Genomic DNA, 4,823 nt, shown 5'->3' on the forward strand with positions numbered 1-4,823 from the left:
TCTGCTTACCAAAAGTGGCCCACTTGGCACTCCGATCCGAGTCGTTTGCTCGCGGCTTCAGCATATCAAGCAAGCCGGAGATCTCACCCATTTAAAGTTTGAGAATAGGTTGAGGTCGTTTCGGCCCCAAGGCCTCTAATCATTCGCTTTACCGGATGAGACTCGTACGAGCACCAGCTATCCTGAGGGAAACTTCGGAGGGAACCAGCTACTAGATGGTTCGATTAGTCTTTCGCCCCTATACCCAGCTCCGACGATCGATTTGCACGTCAGAATCGCTACGGACCTCCATCAGGGTTTCCCCTGACTTCGTCCTGGCCAGGCATAGTTCACCATCTTTCGGGTCCCAACGTGTACGCTCTAGGTGCGCCTCACCTCGCAATGAGGACGAGACGCCCCGGGAGTGCGGAGGCCGCCGCCCCGTGAAGGGCGGGGAAGCCCCATCCTCCCTCGGCCCGCGCAAGGCGAGACCTTCACTTTCATTACGCCTTTAGGTTTCGTACAGCCCAATGACTCGCGCACATGTTAGACTCCTTGGTCCGTGTTTCAAGACGGGTCGTGAAATTGTCCAAAGCTGAAGCGCCGCTGACGGGAGCGATTATTCCGCCCGAGAGCATCCCGAGCCAACAGCGGCGCGGGTCCGGGGCCGGGCCAGGTAGGTCCGTCATCCGGGAAGAACCGCGCGCGCTTGCCGGGAGCCCGAGCGCCCAAAGGGGCGAATCGACTCCTCCAGATATACCGCCGAGCAGCCAGCCAGGACACCGGGGCTCTGCCCAACAGACGCGAACCGAGGCCCGCGGAAGGACAGGCTGCGCACCCGGGCCGTAGGCCGGCACCCAGCGGGTCGCGACGTCCTACTAGGGGAGAAGTGCGGCCCACCGCACACCGGAACGGCCCCACCCCGCGGCGAGTGGAAAGGCAACCGGACACGACCCCGCCGCGGATTGCTCCGCGCGGGCGGCCGGCCCCATCTGCCGAGGGCGGGGGCCAGTGGCCGGATGGGCGTGAATCTCACCCGTTCGACCTTTCGGACTTCTCACGTTTACCCCAGAACGGTTTCACGTACTTTTGAACTCTCTCTTCAAAGTTCTTTTCAACTTTCCCTCACGGTACTTGTTCGCTATCGGTCTCGTGGTCATATTTAGTCTCAGATGGAGTTTACCACCCACTTGGAGCTGCACTCTCAAGCAACCCGACTCGAAGGAGAGGTCCCGCCGACGCTCGCACCGGCCGCTACGGGCCTGGCACCCTCTACGGGCCGTGGCCTCATTCAAGTTGGACTTGGGCTCGGCGCGAGGCGTCGGGGTAGTGGACCCTCCCAAACACCACATGCCACGACAGGCGGCAGCCTGCGGGGTTCGGTGCTGGACTCTTCCCTGTTCGCTCGCCGCTACTGGGGGAATCCTTGTTAGTTTCTTTTCCTCCGCTTAGTAATATGCTTAAATTCAGCGGGTAGTCTCGCCTGCTCTGAGGTCGTTGTACGAGGTGTCGCACGCCACACCGCCAGCCGGCTGTGCACGCTACCGAGAAAGTACCGGTATGCGAACCGCCAGGCGACGGGCGCGCATCGCACGTTTAAGGAGACGCGGCCGGCCACACAGGCGACCACGACACTCCCACGTCTCCGAAGCGGGACAAACGCCGCGCGCTTCAGTATACGTAGCCGACCCTCAGCCAGACGTGGCCCGGGAACGGAATCCATGGACCGCAATGTGCGTTCGAAACGTCGATGTTCATGTGTCCTGCAGTTCACATGTCGACGCGCAATTTGCTGCGTTCTTCATCGACCCACGAGCCGAGTGATCCACCGTCCTGGGTGATCTTTTCCTTTTCAGTCTCCCACTGTCTCTTTCAAGACAGTAGCATTTGCGGGACTGAGGCGTCTGACGGCCCCTGTTCCACTATTTTTTTTGTGTCCAACGGCCTCACAGCCGATGGGCGTCGTACGGCTCCACACCGGAGCGGACAGGCACTCGGGCGAACGTCATTCAAAACCGGCGCCAGGCGCCAGGTACCGCAGGCCAGCCGCTCCAGAGCTTCAGCGCTCGTACCACACAACAACAACACTTCCGCTAGTTTTGAGAGGCACGCGTGGTTCCGCACGCGGCGCACGGCCACTGCCGTACAGGTAGCGTGTTGCGCGACACGACACGCACATCGAAAGACATGCAGTCTAGTCGGTAATGATCCTTCCGCAGGTTCACCTACGGAAACCTTGTTACGACTTTTACTTCCTCTAAATGATCAAGTTTGGTCATCTTTCCGGTAGCATCGGCAACGACAGAGTCGATGCCGCGTACCAGTCCGAAGACCTCACTAAATCATTCAATCGGTAGTAGCGACGGGCGGTGTGTACAAAGGGCAGGGACGTAATCAACGCGAGCTTATGACTCGCGCTTACTGGGAATTCCTCGTTCATGGGGAACAATTGCAAGCCCCAATCCCTAGCACGAAGGAGGTTCAGCGGGTTACCCCGACCTTTCGGCCTAGGAAGACACGCTGATTCCTTCAGTGTAGCGCGCGTGCGGCCCAGAACATCTAAGGGCATCACAGACCTGTTATTGCTCAATCTCGTGCGGCTAGAAGCCGCCTGTCCCTCTAAGAAGAAAAGTAATCGCTGACAGCACGAAGGATGTCACGCGACTAGTTAGCAGGCTAGAGTCTCGTTCGTTATCGGAATTAACCAGACAAATCGCTCCACCAACTAAGAACGGCCATGCACCACCACCCACCGAATCAAGAAAGAGCTATCAATCTGTCAATCCTTCCGGTGTCCGGGCCTGGTGAGGTTTCCCGTGTTGAGTCAAATTAAGCCGCAGGCTCCACTCCTGGTGGTGCCCTTCCGTCAATTCCTTTAAGTTTCAGCTTTGCAACCATACTTCCCCCGGAACCCAAAAGCTTTGGTTTCCCGGAGGCTGCCCGCCGAGTCATCGGAGGAACTGCGGCGGATCGCTGGCTGGCATCGTTTATGGTTAGAACTAGGGCGGTATCTGATCGCCTTCGAACCTCTAACTTTCGTTCTTGATTAATGAAAACATACTTGGCAAATGCTTTCGCTTCTGTTCGTCTTGCGACGATCCAAGAATTTCACCTCTAACGTCGCAATACGAATGCCCCCGCCTGTCCCTATTAATCATTACCTCGGGTTCCGAAAACCAACAAAATAGAACCGAGGTCCTATTCCATTATTCCATGCACACAGTATTCAGGCGGGCTTGCCTGCTTTAAGCACTCTAATTTGTTCAAAGTAAACGTGCCGGCCCACCGAGACACTCAACAAAGAGCACCCTGGTAGGATTTAAACGGGGTCCGCCTCGGGACGCGAAAGCACCCCTTCGGCTCGCCCCACCGGCAGGACGTCCCACGATACATGCCAGTTAAACACCGACGGGCGGTGAACCAACAGCGTGGGACACAAATCCAACTACGAGCTTTTTAACCGCAACAACTTTAATATACGCTATTGGAGCTGGAATTACCGCGGCTGCTGGCACCAGACTTGCCCTCCAATAGATACTCGTTAAAGGATTTAAAGTGTACTCATTCCGATTACGGGGCCTCGGATGAGTCCCGTATCGTTATTTTTCGTCACTACCTCCCCGTGCCGGGAGTGGGTAATTTGCGCGCCTGCTGCCTTCCTTGGATGTGGTAGCCGTTTCTCAGGCTCCCTCTCCGGAATCGAACCCTGATTCCCCGTTACCCGTTACAACCATGGTAGGCGCAGAACCTACCATCGACAGTTGATAAGGCAGACATTTGAAAGATGCGTCGCCGGTACGAGGACCGTGCGATCAGCCCAAAGTTATTCAGAGTCACCAAGGCAAACGGACCAGACAAGCCAATCCGATTGGTTTTGATCTAATAAAAGCGTCCCTTCCATCTCTGGTCGGGACTCTGTTTTTTTTTTTTTTTTTTTTTTTTTTTTTTTTTTTTTTTTTTTTTTTAAAAAAAATTCTTTATTTCCATAAACAATGTTAATTTTACATCTAGCCCACTGCCTTATTTGATTAGTGGGCCAAGTTAATTATACAAGGGTAATTAGCAGCTAATTCTAAGGTCTATGTAGTAACGAGTTAGTATATAAGTGAACAGTAAGCAATGGGCAACATTATTGTTAGTCTACTACAAACAATTAATCTTTAGACTAGTTACTAATCCTACAGCGTTACAGTTGTGTCAGCTAATTTATATAAACCTACTGTAGAGCCTTGCTCATTGAGCTAACCCCAATGAGCGTGCCCCTGACACTGGGCAGGCCGAGATGGTGATCGCTGCAGGTTACTAATAATAAATCTAAAAAACTAAGTCCTACAACTAACTTATCCTAATGTCAAGTCCGGTGCGTTGTCTGGTTTGGTAAGGCTGCACCCCACCCCCCCAGAATCCTGTGGCGCGGCGGATTCAGACTGAGGAAGTCGGCCTTTCCGCGCCCAGGCGGTTTGGGAGTAGGGTATCATACTCTATCTGTGTCCTGGGTTATCTCTTTTTGTGCTACTATAGGTCTTTCAGGTAGTCCTTTAGGACTTTCTGAGATACCGCGTTAGCCAGTTTGTTTATGATGTCGAAAGTGTCGCGATGTCTGATTAGTCTAAAGGTGTCGTTATGTGGTAGTTGGTCCCGCAGTACTGAGGCCACATCATTGAAAAGGGGGCACTCGTAGACTACATGGTCAGGAGTACCCTCCGGAACACCACAGTCACACGCAGGTGTCGCCTTTTTACCAAATCGACATAGATATGCCGAGTACGGTCCATGCCCAGTGAGGAAGTGGATGAGTCCCCGGGATGGATCGAAATGTGACATTTCCATCCTTTCCCTAACAT

General features: G+C 54.1%; 2 non-coding genes across 2 annotated transcripts in view; both read right to left on the reverse strand.

Annotated features, from left to right (window-relative positions):
• Positions 1–1,476, reverse strand: part of LOC126331668 (large subunit ribosomal RNA) — a 4,222-nt gene extending 2,746 nt beyond the window's left edge. The window contains exon 1 of the ribosomal RNA XR_007563450.1: positions 1–1,476. This exon is cut by the window's left edge and continues 2,746 nt beyond it. This is a non-coding gene — a ribosomal RNA (large subunit ribosomal RNA).
• A 188-nt stretch (positions 1,477–1,664) lies between these two features.
• On the reverse strand, positions 1,665–1,819 carry LOC126331661 (5.8S ribosomal RNA). The gene has a single exon (XR_007563443.1). It is a non-coding gene; the product is annotated as a 5.8S ribosomal RNA (ribosomal RNA).
• Between the last annotated feature and the right edge of the window lie 3,004 nt (positions 1,820–4,823).

Source organism: Schistocerca gregaria, unplaced genomic scaffold (assembly GCF_023897955.1).
Source record: "Schistocerca gregaria isolate iqSchGreg1 unplaced genomic scaffold, iqSchGreg1.2 ptg001394l, whole genome shotgun sequence".
Lineage (NCBI taxonomy): Eukaryota > Metazoa > Arthropoda > Insecta > Orthoptera > Acrididae > Schistocerca > Schistocerca gregaria.